At 41.5% G+C, this 23,767-nt stretch overlaps 1 long non-coding RNA gene across 1 annotated transcript in view; it reads right to left on the bottom strand.

Moving 5' to 3' along the window:
• Positions 1 to 15,281, bottom strand: part of LOC311429632 — a 31,611-nt gene extending 16,330 nt beyond the window's left edge. The window contains exon 1 of the long non-coding RNA XR_014688308.1: positions 14,794 to 15,281. This is a non-coding gene — a long non-coding RNA (uncharacterized lncRNA). The remainder of the gene's footprint in view (positions 1 to 14,793) is intronic.
• Between the last annotated feature and the right edge of the window lie 8,486 nt (positions 15,282 to 23,767).

Raw genomic sequence — 23,767 nt, 5'->3', positions numbered from 1 at the left:
ACAGATCAGCTTAAAATGACACAAAACATGAGCCTCTGTCCATAGTTTAGCTACTCTCTGACCTATGAACACCCCATGTGTCATTAAAATCACTTGAATACTGGCACACAAGTTTACTGTGCTGAAACTCTTCTCACTATACTCATGAGTTTTGCTATTTTACTAAAATACCTAGGTCTTGGGGTCAGGTAAATGCCAACAGCATCTTAGTTCCCTTATCAGAATGCTTTGAAGTCATTATGTGAAAACAAGAAAGTAAACGAAAATCTTTCAACTCATAACCCAATTATTTTCAAAAGCAGGAAATCAGGTAAATAAAATTTAGACTATATTATTTTTAAGTACAAAAATTTTGGTAAATTCTCAAGACTTTGCAATGCTCTACTTAGATATTTTGAAGTCTCATTGCCATGGCTATTTCTAGTTTGGAAAATGTTAAAATTGAAGCAGTGAAGTCATGTTCTATGCTAACTATCAATCCCATCAGTCAGGTATGTTGGGTTCATTTATGCCACTCTGTTAGAACAAGTTCATCCTGCCCAGGAGCACACACTGAAGGAATACCAGCCAGCCCCAGAGATAAGCTTTGAAGACCTGGTTGCAGGGCAAATGGCAAAGAGCCACGAGAGATCTGCATCTACACAAAAGCACGCAGACACGGTTGGACTTGATGGCATTAGGGGTCTTTTCGAACATAAACAATTCTATAATTCTGTGGTAGACTGGTTGGAAAAGGAACTTTGGAGTCCGCATCTGAATAGCAAGGAGGGAAAACCATCCCCCGAGGTAGGGTGCAAAGGGGTACAGTTCTTGGGAGACAGCCATGGTGGTGGGTCAAGCCTTGCTAAAGGCATTTTTTGTAACTGTTGAGCTACTGGCTGTGCTTCAACTGCCCTGAGCCCAACCAATCCCCCTTCATTTAGGCAAGCAAAGGGTCAGTCATCTCCAGGTGTGTGTTTGGGATGTGTCTTTGGGACTTTTGTCATAAGGAAGAAACTGCTCTGACCACTGCCGCTGACTGCTGCCCCCCAGAAGAAAGATTTGCCAGAGGAAAGGAGGGCAGGATGGGCTTAGCTGGGGACACACATAGTGGACACATTAGGTCTGCTCATAGTTGTTCAGCAGGCAGTGTGGTGGCAGTTTAAATTTCTTTTTTCATTCATATTTTACTGCAAAATCTTCCCTCTCATCAGAATGGCACAGAAAGCTCTATGCCTATGAGATTCCCTGTTTAAAGATTATTTTCTTTACAAACCACAATGTCACAGTGTACTTTATGCTCTCTGCCTGCCCTTACTCTCATACAGCCCTCTCATCCTGCCAGCACTTCCTTCACCATAGCTACAAATCCCATTAGGTGAGGTTACCAGCTTGAATTAAGAAAAATGTTATCTTTTCTACATTTCTCAGTGTCACTTCAAGCAAAGAATTATTATGGCAACCATCTAGGTGGTCTCCAGGAAAAGAAACTACGTCAATTTTGAGTAATTTTTGCAAAAAAGAAAAAAAAAAATAGCAAAACATTACAGGCCATGGAGCTGTACTCCACTGTTACTGAAAAGCTATTGTGTTATAACAGAAGCCATCAGCTGCTGCTGCTTAAATTCAACTTAATGTTCACCTGGCCATGGGAAGCTGATCATTTTTTTTTTGAGCCAGAAGCAAGTTTTGAGCAGGCATCACAAGAAGAAAGGTAAAGCTTTAGTGTTAATATTATTATTTTACTTAAGGAACACACCTTGTTGTGAATTAGAGGCAATAAAGTAATTTTCACTGAAAGAAACGTCTCTTAAAAAAAAAATAAAATAAAATAGAGGCCTTACTTAATAAGATAGCTTTTTGAAATGTAATAAAACTTATCCTCTCTTCACCTCCTCCTGATGAAAGCAGTGATTCAGAACCTGACTGAACAATCACTCTTTGAACAGTGACACATCTTGCCCACTGCTGACATTTGCAACATCTAGCTTTCGGATTCCTTCCTGTCCTTTGAAAGCAACATGCAACTAGAAAGCCTCCCTAATATCTATCCATTTAGTAGCAGGGATGCCTTTTGGTTTTAACAGTAATTATTGGCCAGGCTTATGAGTTTGCTCTGCATAAATGTATCTGCATCCTTTTTCTTTGCTTATGTGCAAAGTTGTCTAAGACATTAAATGCTAATTACACTGAAACATCAGTGTGTTCTTATGTGACCTTAAATGTTTGCACACTTGGATGCAATGCTGCTAATAATGTCTTTCATAGACAGTAGATTCACTCTCACTTGATTTTTTTTCCTTAGCGTTTTTGCAGTGTCCATTTGTATTATTTTCTTTTTTTCGGTAGACTTCAGCAAGGAACTTTTCCTAGAACCAGAGGACAGAAGCAGAATAACTCTCTAAGGTGTTGCGTAGCAGGAATTTTCCAAGAAGAATGAGCAGTAATGCGTCAAACTGGAAAGCTACATTGCACATAAAGTGGAATAGTAGCGTATTCCCTTTGATTCTAGTTGTATTTGCTTGATAATCCATTACCGTCTGGATATTCCAGTCCCCTAAGCATTATCAAACCCACATATTTTTAAAATCTTCCATCAGAAAGATGTATTCTGTTTGTCCTCATAGATACAGGAGTTTTGCATACACTAAATTATTTCTTAGATTAACTTCACTGCAGGATGATCAAGATTCGTTTCTGAGCCAGGAACATGTTTCCAGTATACAAATTTCAATAACTGAAATCTCATCATCCCATATGGACAGAGATTGCATTGCATTATAGGGAAGCACAGACTCTGACTTTCCTAAGGGGACATATTTGAAGGTATCAGACTATCATTCCTTATAGAGGGGTCAGTTTGGAGGAGCTTTTATGAATTATTTTACACTTAACTTTTAGGGTTAATGATAGCCAAGGTATCTAGTAGCATGTGTGAAAGGTTAGAAAAATAACTTGAATATTTGAAGAATGAAAAATACCTGTAAAACATCTAAAGTAGTATTTCCTATGTAGCATATGTGCAACAACTTAAAGGTTATTTGGCAGGCTGAGATTTTCTCCATAGGCTTTAAATCTTTGTTTCCAAAATGTCTGAAGGTGGAATTTCTTGGTGTGAACTTATTCAGCAAAATTCTGGAAGACTTCAACTATCATCTTCCATGAGAAAACACTAGTGGATTTTACCTGACATATATGAAGTTCTTCATGCAAAGAAAGTAAGACAAGAAAACAATGAAAAGCAAACCCATTGGGCAGGTATTTTCAGACATCATTTATGTGTAATATTTGCTTTACTCTAAGTTTTTTAGGTAAAAAATATCAGTTGCCCACACAGAAAATAATGTACAGTATATGAGTGACAAGTAGGCTAAAACTGCCTCGTAATTTGTGTTCATACTTGTGCACTTCAGGCTTTTTATCAGGACAATCCTCTTAAACTCAGATGATTACTATTTTCATATTTTGTTATTTTTAAATATAGATAAAGTTTTTCAGGTGTTCATCTTTGCCATACATTTTCTACACAAGAGGGACTTTAGGCCCAAGGAAAGTGCTAGTAATTATGCCTGTCTACATCACATTGTGAGGAAAACAGATATTGGTAGAACTCAAACTAAGATTTATGACTTCATAAAACACAGCATTTAGGTGACTAGATGTTCTAGGAAGACATAGGTATAAAATTTGCAACCAATTGTGGCTATCTGCAGGCAGCACATCACTGATGAGATCTCATGGAACAAAAGTTCTATAATTGAATGGATTTCACTGCAAATGCGTTTTCCCAATATATTTTCTGCTGAATCATCTCATGCACTGTAAATTGAAATAAATGCAATGCATGGGCCTCCTCAGTCACAGCAATTCAGTATCAGAAGCTATCTGTGCTTTATAAAGGCAAGAAGTGAAATGCCTTAACTGTACAAACTGCATCTGTTTTCTTTTCAGCTGAGGTTTACAGGAAGGAAAAAAAAAAAAAAAAAAGTATTCAGATAAATACAGTCTTTTACAACTCAAAGGCATGAAAACATACAAAATTTGGAAGAGCAGTTTGGGATATATCCATACCTTCATGTAACCAAGATAAGGAAGAACCTGGAAGTTAAACAGTTTAAATGCTTATCAAGAAACAAGAGTTTTAAAGCCAGCTTTGCTGTACATTATATGAACTGGGGACATGTGGGAACCTGGAGTGTAGCTGGCTTTCAGCAAGCTGAGTGTGGCTCTACATAAGCAATGAGCTGGGAAGCTGTCCAGGGAATATTGACTTCTGGTCTTCTGGATCCAGGAAATAATACTGTGAAGTCCTGAGGGGCAAAATTAATCCTTATTTAATTAAGAATTTTGAATAACTGAGTTTGGATAAACAGAGTGGTAACGTAACCAAAATATCTTCAAAGCAAAATAAGGGAACTGAGAGGCATGTCCTTGTTCAGCCACTCATCAGTAAGGATACCTTCTTTGCCTTCCTGCCTTTGCACATGCTGTGGATAAAATGGCAGGCTGTGATGGGATCGGTGGAAGCAGAGCTGTAAGCAGGCTTTGGTGGATTCATGAAAGGCATCTATCAGCAGTGTCTTTATAGGATTTACTGTGCTACCATTTGTGTTAGAAGAAAAAATGAACCTTTGTCTTGGGTCTGTTTGGGATGGAGTTAATGCTCTCCACAGCATCCAGTATGGCATTGTGCTTTGGATTTGTGACCAAAACTGTGTTGATAACACATCAGTGTTTTAGCAACTGCTGAACAGTGTCCGCACAGTGTCAAGGTCCTTTCTTTTACCCACTCTTTCTTTTACCCTTCTGTATGCTAGAGGTGCACAAGAGATTGAGAGGAGATACAGACAAACTGACCAAAGGGCTATTGCAGACTATATGATATCATGTTCAGCTACAAAAGCTGGGAAAAAGAAGGAGCGGGAGATGTTCAGAGTAATGGAATTTGACTACCCAAGTAACTGTTATGCATGATACTAGAATCATAGAATGATTCAGGTTGGAAAAGAACTCTGAGATCATCCAGTCCAACCTTAACCTAATACTGACAAATCTACCACTAAACCATGCTACTAAATTCTACATCTACATGTTTCTTGAAGACCTCCAAGAATGGTGACTAAACCGCTTCCCTGTGCAGCCTATTCTAATGCCACATAACCCTTTCAGTAAAGAAATTTTTCCTAATATCCAACCTAAACCTCCCCTGGCACAACTTAAGGTTATTTCCCCTCATCCTATCACTTGAAACTTGGGAGAAGAGCCCAATCCTCACCTTGTTACAACCTCCTTTAAGGTCCTTTACTATTATCTGTAGCAAGGTAATAGTAAAGGTAAACTGTGTAATTGTCAAGTATAATAAGGTCTCCCCTGAGCCTTCTTTCCTCCAAACTAAACAACCCCACTTCCCTCCAGCCCCCAGCCTTCATTTTTACATGCTTTTCACTTTTAACTTACTCAAAATACGCTCAAGAGACTATAATTGACCTAAGGGAGAAATATGTAAACACACAGTTACACGCTTAATTCTTTTGCACAATTGTGCACAATTGCAAGGACACATGCAAAAGAGGCATGAAGTCAGCTGCTCATTTGATTCTGGACCAATCATTTTCCAAGTTATTTAATATGAGTGATGTAACTGCTCTGTTTCTGTGACTGACCTCTAGTTTAAGTCCCCTCAGAACACCACGCCAAAGGCTGTCCTCATTTGTAGCTGCACAACTGCATTGATTTCAGTGATGTTGCACAGGAATGGCTGCAGACAGGAGCTCGCCTGGGTCACATACCTTCCTCCACTGCACAATCAGTCATTGTTTAGATCTTATTTTTGCCATCTTATTTACTAGCCACTTGCATTACTAATGCAACAGTGTATGGGTGATTATTTTACAGTTCTCCAGCCTCTATACTGCTGCATGCCAGGTCATCCTTGCCTGGGCAGGACTCCCTCCTTTGCTTCCTCACCCACTAGTTTATCAGCATCTTCTTTGCAAGTTATCAGATAAAATTTGATTTTCCTGCTTTACAGCAGTGTGAGAAGAATTAATTTAGTGGGGCAATGATGGAGAAATGCTTGAGGCACTACTAAAGTTTTCTATTAAAATTTAAGGTAGATTTCCAGAAAAGCTTGGAGTTCAGATGATTCCAGTCCCACAGTTACTCTCTCACTCATTCAACATATTTTGTGTTCATATAAGACCATTATGGTACATGCAGATCCCCAAACTTTGTTAGCCAATTTGCTTCAAGCATTAACTACTATTGTCACTGTTAAGAACTGCTATTTTAGTTCTAGTCAGGATATATCTGTCTTCAGCTTTCAACTGCTGGATTCTGTCAGAGGCCTGAGAGCTTGAAAACCTACTTTTTTTTTTTTAGGCCATGTTATCTTAGCATGGTAACACAAAAATCCAGCATCTTCCCTTTTTCTTTTGACTAAATTGGTTTCACAGTTATGTAATAAATTACCACTTTTTTTCCCCCCTCAGCTGTTTACAGGATAAAGTTTTCATCCATCCACATGAGTTCAGCCCCCAGGTGCCTGTTCTGGAGGGACTGAAACCATTTGCATCCATTTATAGAATAGGACAGGTTTTGCTTTTTTTCAGACCAAACTGGGTGATATGGGATAGATACCATGTACATGAAGACAGCTCAGACCATGTGCCATCAGTAGCAGCACCCAGAAGCTAGCACAGCCACTAGGAGCTTTGTAATGTCCAGCCAGCAAGGGGAAGAGCTGGCATCTGTTGCATCAGTATCTCAACAGCAGTCCTTTCTCCACACCATGTTTGAGTACCAAGCTTGGAAGAAAGATATGTTGGTGCTTATAAGGAAGCACAACCAAAATTCATACATTTGTCCCCCTTTTTTTTTTTTCAAAAGCAGACCCAAATCCAAGGAAAGACACACAATAATTCATAGAGAGGGTTGCATAGGCCCCTGCTCTAACAGTAGATGTGCATTAATTTCTTGAGAGGGCTAAGTAAGTCACTCTTCAAGTCCCTGTACACATTAATGCCCAGGGAAGACCAACTCTATTAAGGGTATGTTACTTTAAGGGTACTTGGTCAAGAATTCAAATTAAAGGGAAAAAAAAAAAAAAGGTTTGTAAGGAAAGCAGGAAGTCGTAAACAAGAACCTATTGGGACACAAACCTGAACAAAAAATGATAAGGGAGGCAATGATGAGAACCAAATCTGGTGATTGAAGAAGGGACATGGGAGTGTGAGAATGTTCATTGCAGCAAGGTTATAGGATCAGTGGTCTTGTCAACCGGGAAGCTAAGGAAAAAGGGGGAAACCAGAAAAAAAGAGAGACAAGCATGGCAAAATAGATATAGACACAGTAACAAGAAACACACCTTGCCAGTCATACTAACTGATGGGCTATCAAGAAACCATGGGCACTACTTCCAAGAAGATTTATCTGGGTTTTACAACTGGCAAGACTGTAAATCAGGGGAGGCCTCAGACAACAGGCTGCAAGGGGTGCAGGGATTAACAGAACTATACAAACCCATGAGGAAACACGCAAGGGGAAGGGGAAGCAGGGAGAAGCAACTCCAGCCTTCTAAAATGAGGCCTAGGAGGATGGTAAAGTGAACAACATAACTGAGGAGCAAGGTAAGTTTGAAAGGTGTTTAAAAAATGTTTGCAGTCAAGTTTATATGCCTTTGCATGTTGTTATCAGAGTGTGCCACTGGTCTCAAACCTATGTCTGTTTCTCTGCCTATATTTTTCTTGTCTCATTGCCTCCTTACACCATAACAATGCAATCTTATTTTCTGCTCCCTTGGATTCCTGGTGCAGTCAGTCATCCATGTGAGGTGCAATGCCATTGTATTTTTCATCTCTTTCCCTTGTTTCCTTTTCAAATCCTTTCAATTGAGTAAGGACCCTATTACAGAAACTTTATTTCTTGGAAAGTAATGTGTGCCATTATTATACAAAGCCATAACCTCAAAATGTCATTTCAAAGTAAACATGAATGGTTTAGTGCAGAGTCTACCAATGAAGGACCAATTTCATAAATACCTTGATTTTTTAAAGTCTTTATCTCTCACACCGTACGTCCTCAGAAGCTTTAATGGCCTGTTAGAGGCAGAAGTCAGAAGGATGAAAAACTACAGTGAAGAGAGAAGTTTAGTAAATACACAATTCAAAGCCCATTTCATCCAAAGTCTTACATTAGCATCTATAGCTTACCACCCACGAGACACAATTTAAATGATGGATACTGCTATCTAGAACTTCATGGCATTCAGTTATGCAGAATAGCAGAGACCATTGTCCTCAAGAAGCTACTTCATAGCATCTTGATAATTTTTAATCTGGGACATACAGTGGAGCAGGCTGGAGGCTCCTTTAATAAACCACCAATATGTTGTGCCTACACAAGATCAGCTGCCTCAGCCCCTTCGCAGCCCTGACCATTTGCTCCAAGATGTTTCAGGGACAGATGTTTATTGGTCCTGGCAATGCTGCCTGCACCAGTGCCACCAGCACCAGGTTCAGAGCCTGTTTTCATGCCAGAGAAGAGCCAGGTGATCCTCTCTATAAAAGTGTCTTAAAGATAAGATTTTGCAATTCTAAGTCATTTTGACTGTTTGTTTTGTTTTGTTGTTGTAGTTAATTTTTTTAAAAAAGTTTTTTTGACTGTGTTACTGCCTGCAGGATTGCCCAAGGTCACTCACCTTTTCTCTCTGCCACCACAGGGGCAAACTTGGTTTTCCATGAACCTAGCTTAAATCCTGAAGAAATCAGGTGCTGACTTGCAGTAAAAGTCACTGTAGACTAGGCCCCAGAGACCTTTACCAATCTTATTCTCAGAAAACAAAGTGAATCAAGGGTTCACTCATTTATGAGAGTGTTAGGAGGGAGATGAAATAAGCTTCCATGGGAAGCAGAGGACAAAAATAATAATTCAATTGTGTTTTTTTTTTGTTGTTCAAAAAGACTTGATGACTTAAGTCAATTTAATCAATTTCAACTGCCTGAAATCTGGGTATCTATTTTTATTAAAACACCTTTGTTATATATTTAAAGTAGGTATCTATCATTTCACTTTTCAGCAGACCACAGATGACTCAATGAGACTAGATGCATTGTTTTTAGGAAGCAGCTGTAAAATGGAATGAAACCTGTCCTTGGGGACAATAACTCCAGGAAAAGCTTAGAGAGCCTAGTCCATACAAGCTGGAATAGAAAAAGAAATCTTTTTAGGTAAAAGTCAGGTGGCAGATACTGTCTGTGTTTCATTCATACTGTGCTTTGCACCTTTGGATAATGGGCAAGAAAACTCCAAACTGTTCCAAGCTAAATCATGTCAGCAAATGAACCACTGGCATCCTGCATAATCCGAAGGATTGGATCTCTGAAGGTAGTGCTCTGAACTAGTTACTGGCTCCTGCTGTCAGCTTTCACCCATCAAGGTATGTTTACCTGTCCTCCTTTGCCTTTCCCTCCCTATTATCAGAGGTTACAAATCTCTCCTTCCTGTGGATTTACTTTCTCATAAACCTGTGCCTTCATTCAGAAGCATGAAATAATCCAGATTTTAAAAATATGTTTGAAAAAGAAGTATTTTTCAAAACCAAGACAGAAGCAGGAATGAATAGGTGGGTTGGGTGTGGGAACCACCCACGCTAGGTGCAATAAACAGAGTTTATTTTTTCTGTGCTGTCTCATTTCTTTAACTGAGACCTTGCTGCGGTGTGCATCTGTCTCTCTGTAAGAACACAGTCTTGTTTGAGATTGCTGAAGAAGACCATTTACTTAGGGAAAACAAAAGAAAAAGGACGAAATAAAAAGTAGCTCTTCTCTACTTACTATCCACATTATACCACTGGGTGTATAAGAACAGCAAAATGACAAGTTCCTGTTCCATAAAAAGAATTTGCAAGATCAAGGCCAAAGTAATGCTGAGAGATACATTGATAAGTAGACAAATGAAGCTACATATCACATTCCTGTGACTATTGCCTAAGTAGGTGTTGGGGAACATTTTAGTCACAGTAGACAATTCTACCTTCCAGCTGCCCACCTGGGCAAGCATAGACCTTATGTAGGACCTATGCTATAGTTGCATAGAGATATCCTATAACATCCTGATAAACCGCAGCATCTCAAGTGGATCTAGTCACTTCTTTTTAGACAGCTAATTTTGTTCCTCTCCATCTGCTTATATTTTTGGTGGGAGAAGTGTCTTAACAATAATTTTAGTCATGGAAGAGGTAGGAACACTGGAAAGAAAGGCAAAGGGAAAATACAGATTTAAGGACATTTGAAAGGACTGGAGTATCTGTGGGTGGAGTGATACAGATGTTTTCTGTGGATGCATACGATGTGGTTTCCATCATACCTCAGGTAGATCCCTTCTTACACGTTGCACACTCCAGATGCCCCTCCACTCTGTGCAGCCACACAGAGGAAAAACAGCAACCAGCTTCATTAGTTGCATACATGGAGCAATAAGCTGTGCCTTATAGGCAAGAAACAGTGACTTGAGCAGAAACTTTGTTTTATCCATGTCCCTGGAGAAAAACCTGTGAGAGATTTCTGTAGCTGAGCTCAGAAACTAGAAATCCTCCATCCCAAAGATGGACTTGTGTGCATGTTGTCACTGTGTTCAAGAAAAAGGGTTATTTATGAACGACCTGATGGGAAGGGTAAATTAACTTGCAAGGTGAAATCCTTTTATTTGCTGTCTCAATAAGGCCAGCAGTCCAGGGCTTAGAGTGAGCCCTCATACCTCTCAGTGCTCTCTCATACAGGCATTTCACTGCTATTAATTACATGTAAATGTTTCTTTGCCCAACATAAACTTGCAGCTGTCAATACAGCCAACACTAACTACCAGGAAATCATTTGTCTGAGAAGGAAATGTTGCAAGCTATCAAGTCCCTGTAGTGTGCTAAAACATCCGTAGAGGCAGACTGCCAGTGGTTTATTATAAACTATGGACCATATGTTCTCTTGGCTTCTATAGTTTTGAGCAAGGAAATGTGTCACTAAATAATCCTGAAGGGAAGGGATAATGCCCTGTGAAGAGTCATAATGACATTCTATTGGAATGGTACACCAACAACTACTTTCTGGAAGACTATGAGGACTAAAAAGACCAATAGAGTATAAAAACTGGGTTGTTATTAGTGTGCATAGGAAGAATGAACTTGGCAGGAACTGCACCGTATGGCAGCTTTAGGAAATTTGATAGATGTCTGAGGAATATCTGTTGTTATTCATGCTGATACAAGAAGCAATAGTCTAATGCATGTATCCTTCTCAGCGGTAGTCAAGACAGGTAAGTCAAGACAGTCAGGACAAGTATGTTTCACAAGACTCAAGGTGAAGCAGGCACATATCCTTACTAACGGTCTTACTAACCGTGCTGTTGAACCAGCTTCATAGGATGCAGTGTATATACGATTGGTGTTGAACGAGAACTGAATCTGGCAAGGCAAGTTCCACAAAGGAAGCAGACTGAACTGAGGCTACATCAGCCTTTATCATCCTAACCTGGTAACATTTCTTTACAGGTTAATGTAAAGCTGCTATCACTAGTACCCAGAATGACTCTCACAGTTTGGTGCAGAGTCCTTTAGAGCTTGAAAATATGTTGACAAATCAGGCACTGAGTGAGGTAAAGAAGAGTGAATTGGCAGTGCCTAAGGTGTAGAGACAAACCAGTTCACTAGAAATGAAACTGAAGTACATGACAGATAGCTTCAAGAATGTGCTTCTCACTGGGCTAGATTAGGGGAGAAGTCAAGTTTATTCTTGCAAAGTATGAGTTTGGCCACTTGATTACAAAATTACTTAGTTATGAAAAACACCTAAACCAAAATCATAGATCACTGTAGCGCAACCTATCTGAAGTCATTGGGGTATATACATTGGGTGTCAGTGGCAAGGTTATGGATTTATGGTAGCAGATGAGCAGTACAGAAAAGAGGTCAGGGGCTGCCCTTGCCAGACACTCTGCAACAGACACATCCAGCCACAACTGAGCTCATCAGCCAAGGTGGTGGCACCTTTGTGAAAAAAATATTTCAGAAAGGTCAGAAAATGATGGATGAACAGAGTAACAGGCAAAAAGAAGTTAGAAACAACCAAGGGAACACCAAGGTGAGAGGAGGAGGTGCTCAAAACTTTTTACAAAGTCAATTAGTCTGTTGACTACAGGTCAGTGTGAAGGACCACATGCCAGAGCAGATTTTCCTGACAACACTGTTGCTGATGAAGAACCCATGCAGAAGCAGAAAAGTGTGAGAATAAAGGAGCAACAGAGTAAAAATGTTATGTATTGACCATGATCCTCCTCCACTCCATGCCATTTATGCCAAGGGATTCTGGAGTGAAGGAGTGAAGCTGAGCCTGGGAAAGGGTGGAGAAATGGTGATGCTTTAGTGCTTCTTTGTTCCTCACTACCCAAATCTATTTTAGTTGGCAATAAATTAAGTTTATTTTTCCCCAAATGAAGCCTGTTTCACCCACAGTAGTGACTGGTAAGCAAGCTTCCTGTCTTTATCTTGAGCCAGGAGCCTTCTCATTCCCGTTCTTTTTGTTTTCCCTGCTCTCCTGCCCTCGTCTCAATGATGGGGGAGTGAATGGACTGCTAGGTGGGAGTCTGGTTGTTAGCCAAGGCCAACCTACCACAGTATAGCATCCATACACACTACATAGACAACAGACTTAGCAAATAGTGTGTTTTTATACCACATCTTACTGCCACAGCTTTCGTCATTTTTGGAGCCTATTATGTACAGGCTTTTAGATGCTTAAAATGATGTCAAACAAATCCCCAGACAGAAAACTGCAGTTCCATGTGTTTGCCTCTGGCATTTCAAAATAAACTTCAGGAGATCTAATTAAAAATAAATAAGTAAATAAATAACAAAAATGTCAAGCTTTAATATACACATTCTTAAAATTCATTCATTAAGGTCTAGCATTTCTATCCTTTGAGAAAGTATCAAATTCAGTTGACAATCTCAAAACAAAGTTGTGTTTTTTGACATGTCTCTGAATCGCTCTTAAACTTTGTCCAGTTACAAAGTTTTAGAGCATCATTTTGCATGTGCTGTAGAGATTGGCCTAACTGATTGCAGCTTGTTTCTCTGACTACTGCATGTGCATCCATAGGGTTCATGCATATAGTAACATGCTGCCACCTCAACGTGGGATGTTCAGCTGACAGTCAGGTATTATTTCAGCTTATAAGGTTCCTCTTACACTCACTCAGTTCATACGCGCAGAAAGCATACATAAATGCTGTGTGACGACAGTCCAACCTTATGCTTGACTTCAACCTTAATGACACAAATTACTTATCTCAAAAAAGCATGGCATGCCAAGGAATTCCATCCTGTGTCTTGACTCCCAAAATATTTTTGCCTATGTAAAATGTTTTTTTTTCTTCTTTTTTTTTTTTTCTTCCCATTTTTCTGAATTGGAACTAATAAAACCCACATGGTGCAGCTGTGGGAGTGACTCAGCAGTATGGCTTGGCATCTTCATGCATATGACATCCTGTGACATAAAGCAACACATTTTCAAGATAAAATTCTTAGTTAAATTATTTTCTTCCTCAAGGGCAGTTAAAATTATTTTGAAGGAGAAGCAGTAAAATTGAGATTCCAGTACACCAATCTCTCAAGATGGTAAGCATGAAAATGATATCAAGAATGTATTCTACTTCAAATTTTATTTCATTCATAATTATTTTCATGTTTTCCAGGCAGAATTTAGGAGTATTTGAAGCAAGGCTTCTAATAAGAAGCACATGGCAGATGTAGTCATGCTGATAACAATGGGGAGTAATGAGAGGAGAAATGTTTTGCTAACAAGTACATTTTACATTGTAGATTTTTCCCCAGGATTAAGGAAGGAACCTGGAATTTAATAGCTAAAAGAGAAAAAGGGTAGATTTCCACTGGACTTTGAATTAGACCTCTCAGAGTTCATAGTGAATGCTATCATTTCTCATTTAATAGAAAAACAAACAAACAAACAAACAAACAAAACAATAATTGATGAATTCATCTGTTTTGATTTTTTTTTTCTCCAGATCAGAGATGGTTCTGCAAGGCCTTGCAGTATAAATAAGATTCACCTGCTTGAGGTTAAAGTGGCTCTTATTGGTTAAGTTTCCATCTGCAACTTTTTTCCTCTTTCAGCATCTGTATCTAATGTACAAAGGTTTATAAATGTCTAACAGACGTCTCTCACATATTCACACTCACATCACCTCAAAGAAAGACACCTAACACACTCTCAATTATCTAGCACCAACATTCCTAATGTCAAGATATTCTACTTCTGTTCTAACCATGACAGTTCAAAAAGACAGCCTGCAAATAACCTCTGATACAACACATACTCATCGTTTTCTGTGGTAAGCTAACAAACTATGCTGCAAGGAAGACAATATCAAGAACAGGAGTTTCACTGCAGCCTTTAGTTACCGTGGCTGGTTAAGAGAGTGTTACTGGTTAAGTTACTGGTTAAGAGAGTGCTCATTGGCCTTGGCCAGAACAATGCTGGAGGCATCAAAACAATCCAGACTCCAGGGCCCCAGAAGATTCCATAATAGTGTTTACATCACTAATATGGCCATACCCAGTGTGTTCACCTTGGTGCATGCCCTTGCCTCTCACCATTCAGAATAGGCACTGAAGGGAGTCTAGGAGGTTAACTCTATGTGTGTAATGACTTCTCATCTTCCATTCATACTCCTACTTCATGGGCAAACTGCACCAAACTCCAGGCAAAAGACAAACACCATTCAATTTTTATGTGAACTCCTTACCTCTGAACAGTCCAGCCAAAGCCACCATTGTCCTGGATGCCAACACTGAGCCACAAGCTCCTTCTAGCACCAACTGCCTAGTCAATGACTTCTGGGGAATCTCATCAGGATTTGTGAACTTACATTTCTTCTACCTTTGAACTTCTATTCCAGCACGTATCAATACTTGGAAGCTGTTCTTTCACAGCATTACCACATAAGGGCCATATAGAGTTACTGTAATTGGATCCACATGATTAATTCCATGGCTATTTGTAGCAACCCATCCCTACATCTCTGCCAGACTCAGTGGGTTTGTCCACAATGAAACAAATACTTGTTCTTTGGGAGACTGTACTTTGGACAACTGGTCTATTACCCAAAACGTATGACCATAGAATCATGATGGAAAAACTTGCTTAAGATTTCTGAGCATATGCTGAAGGAGCCTATCTTTTGCTTTCAAAGACATAAATGTATTATTCAGTAGTCCTCTGTTCTATACTGAGGTGGGGGTTGAGCTTAAGAGAGAGAGAAAGAGATGGTAGCTTAATAAGATAACTGCTTTATTCAGACAGAATAATAAGAGGAATATAGATAGCAAATAAATCTTGGATATCAACATCTAAGTTCTATCAGATGTTGGATACATGCAGCATTGAAGGGAGCCTGGCAGTATTTTCCCATGGCACACTGTGCAGAGTAGATCCTGTCCACAGAGAGAGGTTCTCCCCTTTGGTCATTTGATATATAATTTGTAATATCTAATTTCCTTAAAAGAAAATAACCTAGTTCCTAAAGGATGTTCACAAGACAACTTCTTGCTCCACTTTTAGATAAAGGCAAAGCCATGCAGGTAGTGTAATCACGGGTACTGAGTCCCAGTGCTTGAACTGCTCCTCAGCTACAACCAGCTGGCTATGTTTTTTGTGCAGCCATGGAGTTTGTACAGCACAACACAGGCCTGAAAGCCTGTCTTTCATTAAAGGGGGTGAATCCTAGTGAAGAGAACAAGAGTTTTCAGGAGTCAGAGATTGCACAGCATGCTGTATCAGCTGTTGTTTGCAGTGTGCTCAGTGCAGACTCACTTGCACATGTCTGTATGGAAGCACTCTAGAATTATAGATATATTATCTAGCAGATGAAGGACTGGTTCTGTGTATCCTCACAGTGAAAGCTGAGGATAGCCTGAAGTGAAAGCACTTGCTTTGTGTGGGAGGAATCTTAGGCCACTGATACACAATTACCTCCTACACTTTGGCTGGTATGTGTCACACTTTGAAAAGGGTATTAAACATTAGACAAGACAACAGAAAAACATTCAGTCAACTGGTATTTTGTTCTGCTCTGTCTGCACTCCCTATACTCCTCTGAATGCCATCCTAGTATACCCCTTTCAGCAAAATTATAGATTTTTAGAATCTTCCTTTTATCCAGTGGAGCTCCTGCAGGTCTCTTTGTTTTGCAGGTGACGCCTGGATCACTCTAACAGTGTCCTGTGAGACCACTGGTCTTCCCATCCCACCAACTTCCTTCCAGGGCCTGGCCACCACCTTACCAATAGACAACTTAGCTGGTCTCCCACACGTATACCAAGCTCTTGCAGTTATAAACCTTAGCTAAGACTGCAGGGGAGTTCAGCTTTCAGAGCGAAGTGTGATCCTTAAGGTACGGCGTGTAAGGAGAAATAGACATGCTGTACCTTGCCCTGCAGTGCATCTGGGCTAATACTGCATCTGAAGTAGTGGCTGTGAAAGATGATAATTAGGGAGAGACTGTGAACCTGCCCTATGCAGTCAGTAGCTTAAGGGTGTTGAGGTCAAGTCCCTGTGTTGCCCTGTCACTTATCTGTTCATGTACCTGCTTTCCAAGAATTTATCAATACCTTTTTGGACCTGCTGTAATTTTAACTGCAGAGTACATAGGCATAAAGCCTAACACCTGAATAATTTTCTGGTCACCCAATTCACAAAAGGTGATTGAAGTCCACGCACATTCCTCACCTCCTTGTTAAGTCCAAAGATGTAACTTACAATAAGCTACTTCATTTCTCATATAACCGAACTGTATCCCATCCCACAAGGAGAAAATGCACCCACCCATCATCCCTGCTTCTAAAATGACAAACTGTATAAACTCTTATCAGAGTATTTGCCACACTGGTTTCGCCACATATGGTTTCCTTTTTCTGGCTTTGGCTGGTATTTGGTTAGTAAAAGAAAATCAACAAAAAGAAATTCAGGGTCTTGGCAGGGAAAAATAAATAAATAAATAAATAAATTATGCTGGTCTAACTGAAAAGCAAAATTTAGATATATCTGTTTCTTTCTTCCACTTTTTTTCTTTTTTTTTCTTTTTTTTTTTTTTTTTTTTTTTTTTTTCCAAGTAGTCTCCCACTTCTGTTGCATTATTCACCCTCTTCCTCCTCCCACAAGGTTTCCCTTAAGTCATATTTCCCTCAAGGCTCTGTTACATGTCTTTTCCAAGAACATTCTGTTTTTGAACTCCTCTGATACATTATACCTGTCAGAATGAGGTAGAGCATTTGCCAGGGCAGGAGTCCTGACTTATAACTTGATGTGGAGTGTTAGGGAGATTTACAATGCTACAGGGGTTATCAACAAGTCTAAGCTCTGCTTCATTTTTTCTCCCATAAATATCATTTTTGCTCTCATCAATGTTGAGAGGTAAAGTTACAAACAGTTACTGTGCCTTCTGGTTACAGCTGCATGGCATCTCTTCTAAGCCAAGGATCTCAACAGGTTTGCAGTCCTGTGGCATTCTGTTTAAGAGACAAGTGGAGTTTATTATTGCTTGTTGACACATTGAACTTCAGTGATTTGATCAAGACCATATTTGTCAACTGCATGGCTAAAACCTCACCCAAACTTCCAGCATTTATTTCTCTGATGTGAACAACTTTTAGTAAGATTCAGTTCATCTAACGCTAGCAATCTCACAATGCAATGTGGCTTTTGTTACTTAGTATAATGAGATACTGGCTTAGACCAAAGCCTGGCATGTAGATAATAGAAAATCAAGTGAATCCCAGTGTAGGTTGCCTTATCATTATTGAAACCTAGGAATTCTCTTAAGTCAGAAATAAAAAAAAAAAAAAGCAAAAAAAAAAAGCATAACAGTCTGAAGGTAAAAACAAAATTTCACTGTCATGTTTATATTGCCAAAAAGGCACTGGACCAGTGCTGTGCTGCTAGTGTGCTTGCAGGCTGGGCTGGGGCTCTGCTCTCTGACACTGCCCAGGCACTGTGCAGGCACAGCAGATGGTCTAACCAACTCTGGTTAAGCCAAATGAGCAAGATTGCATCAATTTTGCCTCCTTCTGCAGCACATAGCCCTCCAACAGTATCTCAGTAGTCCTTACAACCCAAACACTCCCCAGTGTCTCTAAGACTGTCGTGGTTCCGCTCGAGTGGGCAGCCGAGCTTCACCACAGCCGCTCTCTCACTCCCCCTCCTCAAAGAGGAATGGGGAGAAAATATGTGAAAAGGGCTCAAGGATTGAGATAAGGACGAGAAAATCACGCAATAATTATTGTAACGGGCAAAACAGACTCGGCATAAGGAGATAGTAAGATTTATTGCCTACAACTAACAAGCGAGAGAAGTGAGAAAACAAAGGAAAAAAAACAAAAGCACCTTCCCCCCCATCCACCCTCTTCCACCTCCTCCCCCCGAGCGGCGCAGGGGAACGGGGAATGGGGGTTATGGTCAGTCTACAGCACTTCTTCTCTGCCGCTCCTTCTCGGTCACTCTCGTCCCCTGTGCTGTGGGGTCCCACCCACGGGATGCAGTCCTTGATGAACTGATCCGGCGTGGGCTTCCCACAGGCAGCAGCTCTTCCAGAACTGCTCCAGATATGGGTCCGTACCACGGGGTCCATCCCTCAGGAGAAAACTGCTCCAACCTGGCTCCCCTACGGGCAGCAGCTCCTGCCAGATCACCTGCTCCTGCGTGGGCTCCTCTCCACGGGCTACAGGTCCGGCCCGGAATCTGCTCCGGCAGGGGTCTTCCACAGGCGGCAGCCTCCGTCAGTGCAGGACCACCTGCTCCACCGTGGTCTCCTCCACGGGCTGCAGCGTGGAACCCTGCTCCACCGTGGTACTCCATGGGCTGCAGGGGGACATCCTGCTTCACCATGGTCCTCACCACAGGCCGCAGGGGACTTCTGCTCCGGCGCCTGGAGCACCTCTCCCCCTCCTTCCACACTGACCTTGGTGCAAGGCTGTTCTCCCACTCCCTTGACTCTCCCGGCTGCTGTGTGGCGCAGCGTTTTTTCCCTGTCTTAAATATGCTCTCACAGAGGCGCAAAACAACATCGCTTATTGGCTCGGATCTGGAAAACAATGGGGCCCTTCCCAAACATGGGGCAGCTTCTAGATCTTTCTCACAGAAACCACCCCTATGGCTCCCTGCTACCAAAACCTTGCCACGTAAACCCACTACATTCCACCCCTCGCCTCTGTTAAAAGCATATTTAAGACTACTCACAACATACTATCACTTTACAATTATCACAACAACCTTCACAAACTTCACTTACATCAAAAAGAAAAAGAATTCACCACACCAAAATAAACATAACATCATCACAGCACCGACAGGGTGGACATTTTACACACACACCACCCCTCGTCCCTTCACCACACTAACATCTCACAGTTACTGCTTTCTTAAATTCTTCACAACTTGTACATTCCTAACAATCATCCTGCACATATTTTTGCCCGTTACTTCTACTAACTATCATACTTATCTCAAATTCCTTGAGCCCCACGTTGGGCGCCAAAAAAGACTGTCGTGGTTCCGCTCGAGTGGGCAGCCGAGCTCCACCACAGCCGCTCTCTCACTCCCCCTCCTCAAAGAGGAATGGGGAGAAAATATGTGAAAAGGGCTCAAGGATTGAGATAAGGACGAGAAAATCACGCAATAATTATTGTAACGGGCAAAACAGACTCGGCATAAGGAGATAGTAAGATTTATTGCCTACAACTAACAAGCGAGAGAAGTGAGAAAACAAAGGAAAAAAAACAAAAGCACCTTCCCCCCCATCCACCCTCTTCCACCTCCTCCCCCCGAGCGGCGCAGGGGAACGGGGAATGGGGGTTATGGTCAGTCTACAGCACTTCTTCTCTGCCGCTCCTTCTCGGTCACTCTCGTCCCCTGTGCTGTGGGGTCCCACCCACGGGATGCAGTCCTTGATGAACTGATCCGGCGTGGGCTTCCCACAGGCAGCAGCTCTTCCAGAACTGCTCCAGATATGGGTCCGTACCACGGGGTCCATCCCTCAGGAGAAAACTGCTCCAACCACCCCTATGGCTCCCTGCTACCAAAACCTTGCCACGTAAACCCACTACAAGGACTCCCTTTTTCGGGTAAGCAGCGCATATCTTGAGCTCCTCACTGTGAAAACATCTTCCTGCTCAGCTGGGGCACAGCCCCACATCATGGATCTGAACTTGTAAAAAAAAGCCCACACGGGAGCTAAGTAGTAATTATGGTTTAAGGGATACAAAAGACACACAACGCTGCACTGAGAGAAGACCAAGGGCTTAGGGTTTGCAGCCTTTCTTCCTGGCCTCATGGCAAGATGCCCCCCAAATTCAGGTTTATTTAGCATGATAGGTGTAGTCTTTGATTCAGATGCAGTCTCTGATATAGTCAAGACTATATAAGCAAAGCATAGAATTATGTGTAGTGATTCAAATATCCTGAACATAGGATTAAATAGCTTTAGATAGGGACCATATTAGGATTATCTGACCCAACTCCACTCTGCTATGATCCTAAAAGGTTGAAATGACCATTATTTAATCATATGAAATAGCAAAAATAATGGGACCAGAAGAAAAATATTCTCATACTTTTAGAAGAGTAAAAACACTATTTAAATGGAAATAATCCTATTACCTCAAGCTTTCAGTGCTTTTCCTACAATTTAGAAGACATTTTCAGACTTTGCAAAAGTGATACAGACACTTAACCAAGAGTTGAATTCTCAGTAGTATGAACTGGCATAGTTCCAGCTAAGCTAGTGGCCTTAGAGCAATTAAATTCAAGCATGAATCTAGCCCGAGAACCACAGAAATTATCTTCAAATTGTGACTGAAATTGTGTGGACTGCTAACTCATTAAATAGCATTTCAGTTTCTCAGGCCAGCATCAGTTGTAATGCAAATGAAATTGCACGGCTCTTTTGAAATCACATTAATGAACAAGGGATGTTCTTATCTCACATGCAAATGATAATTCTATGGCGAGGGAAACCTGCACATTCTCTCCCTCTGCCTCACACTGACAGCTAATCACAGGCGACAAAGGACACCCGGGGATTCCCAAGTGCTGGAGAGCAGCCGGCAGCAGGATAATGCAGATGAACTTGAATGGAAGGACAGGATTCGGGACATTTCAGGAGGATTTCTATGCTCAGCTAAATGTCAGAACCCATTGAAACTCACGCAGGTGAAACCATGTTCTCTAATGAGCCAAAAGCAGATTGCTGCCATCGCCACAGCAGCGCAGTGCTATCCAGGACTGTCCTTTGCTCCACATGGGATATTGAGTGAAAGACAGGCTCAATAAATCATTAACGTATTCACTCTGCAGGCAGGTCAAATGGTAATTAACCTCGTGCTCGTCCCTGCTGCTTTGAGAGCTAACTCAGTATCTACCATGCAGCTATAATTTGATCTGATAACTGCTATAATGGGGAGGAGATAAAGGGAAGCAGAGCATCACAGGAGCCATGAAAGGAAGGGACAGGCTGACCAGGCACTTCTTTGACTAGGGTGGACCAAGCCATAGGGACCATTGTGTTCAGAGGCTGCTGTAGGCAGTGGGACAGCCTAGATGGGGCAGTCTCCAACAGTGCCTATGCTCCCTCAAGCTCCAGGGCTTGCCGTGTCAGCCGTCCCTCCTCAGGCCTGATGTGCAGGTCCAACCTTGCCTAATGGCTGAGATGTTCAGAGGCAGCTCTGCTAATGGATGTAGCCTTCTCAGGCAAAGACCTTCATTACTCCCATGGCAGCAGTTTTTCTTTTAGAGAAGGAAAGGTTGGACCTGCCAGTGTGTTTTCTGCAATGCTGCTTCTCTCTGGCAGACACAAGAAGCTTCATCAGCAATAAAAATAGGCTTAGTGCCATGTCTTGGAAGCACTCTTGATACTGCAATGTACAAATAGAGAAGGGAAGGCAAAGGTGCTTTCTCTATCCCTTTCTCCTGTGAAAGGTTTTCTGCTTTTGTGCTAATGGCAACTTCTATTTGTGGAACAACTGGAGACACCAAGAATATATAGCTCTCCTGCTCCATGCAAAACAGTTTTGCCTCTAAAAGACTATGGTATCTTAGAGACTGAGGGAGAGGAATTTGCAGCCCCACCAAAGGCTGGCAGACCTAATGCTCCTCTGACTTTTTAATGCCTTCTGAAAGGCTGCTTTTCAATCCTGACTCATTTTTGGGTAGATTAAAACTGGAAGTTAAAACTGTCCAGAGAGATAAAAACCACTGAACAGAGAGCTTTTCCTAAAGTGTTACACAGGTCAGATTGTCTCAGCAAGACTGGCTTGGCTGATTTTTCTACTGGCATACTAGACATGTGAAGAGGCATTGCACTCCTCCCTAGAACTGATCAATCACCTTTTTAAAATGAGGATGTGTTAAAGATATAAATGCTTCTCTTCAGAGCATCACAGAAAGGCACAGGTCAGCCTAGTTAAAGTGCTGGCTTTTGAAAGTACTTTATTTGTTCCCTACCTAAACACAATGACACGTGGGTTCACAAGAAGGGCAGGGTCATTGAGCCTGCTCAATGTAATTTAATGTAAGGGAACACACATGCGTTACCCAAATTAGATGACAGGAGATTACTGAGGTGGGATGAGTCCACATGATGATACTGCTTGGAGAAATGTCTCTAAGCCCACATTGACATAATTTTTAAGTATTGTCACTGAGCTTGCTTGCTTTTTTGATCAAAGTAGCAACTGTGGGGTAGAGGTCTTTTTCAGTCTAAAGGATTCTATGATTCTATGACTGAATGATAAATACTCTTTCACAATGGTGGTTAGGGTGGAGAGTGGAGCACAAGGCCCAGAAGGTTGGAAAGTAGGAGAATTTTTTTTCTCAGAAAGAGTGGTTGGGCATTGGAATGGGCTGCCCAGGGAGGTGGTGGAGTCACCATCCCTGGAGGTGTTTAAGGAAAGGTTGGACGTGATGCTTAGGGACATAGTTTAATGGGTGATAGTGGAGGGGGGGGGAAGCGGGAAGAGGAGGGTATGGTTGGACCAGATTATCTTAGAGGTCTTTTCCAACCCTAATGATTCTATGAATCTATGATTTCATAATTCTATGATTCTGCGAGGGGAGCAGCTCCTTAGGAGCTGGGGGAGCACAGGGAGGTGTTCCTTACAGAGCTGGTGCACGGGTGGCTGTTGCTTTGATCCCAGTTTTGCTTCTGGTTCCTTCTGCCACCCACAGCACAGCCAAAGAAATGAATCATCTCCCACCTCAGGCTCCATAGCACTTAAAAGACACTGTGAAAAACATTATTCTTTGTGGTAAAACTTTTTTTTTTTTTTTTTTTTTTTTTTTTTCTCCTCCACTGATGAATGAATTAATGACCACAAAGTGCATGCACATTTTAGGATGGTGGGTGCTCCATGACATGTGCACAGTGTCTTTTATGTCAAAATCCGCTACCTCTACTTCCCAGCACCCAGGCAGCACAGGGATAATGTTGGCCCCAGGTAGGAAGGAGCTACCACAACCTGCTACACCTTCCAGTTGACAATGGACCAAGAAGTCCATTCCCCGTCAGTCTGGGAGGCAGCCATTTTGTGTCAGTCACCATTTTGATGGCAGGGAGCTGTGGCTGGCTGTGGCAACTCACAACCGCGCTGTGCAGTCAGCAGCAGGTGAGAAGAGGTGGCCCCTCTCACCATGCTCAGGGACACCACCACTTTTGGTCCCCAGCATTTTGT

Source organism: Aythya ferina, assembly GCF_964211825.1.
Source record: "Aythya ferina genome assembly, chromosome: 1".
Taxonomy (NCBI): Eukaryota; Metazoa; Chordata; class Aves; order Anseriformes; family Anatidae; genus Aythya; species Aythya ferina.
This window is presented reverse-complemented; position numbering and strand designations above follow the sequence as displayed.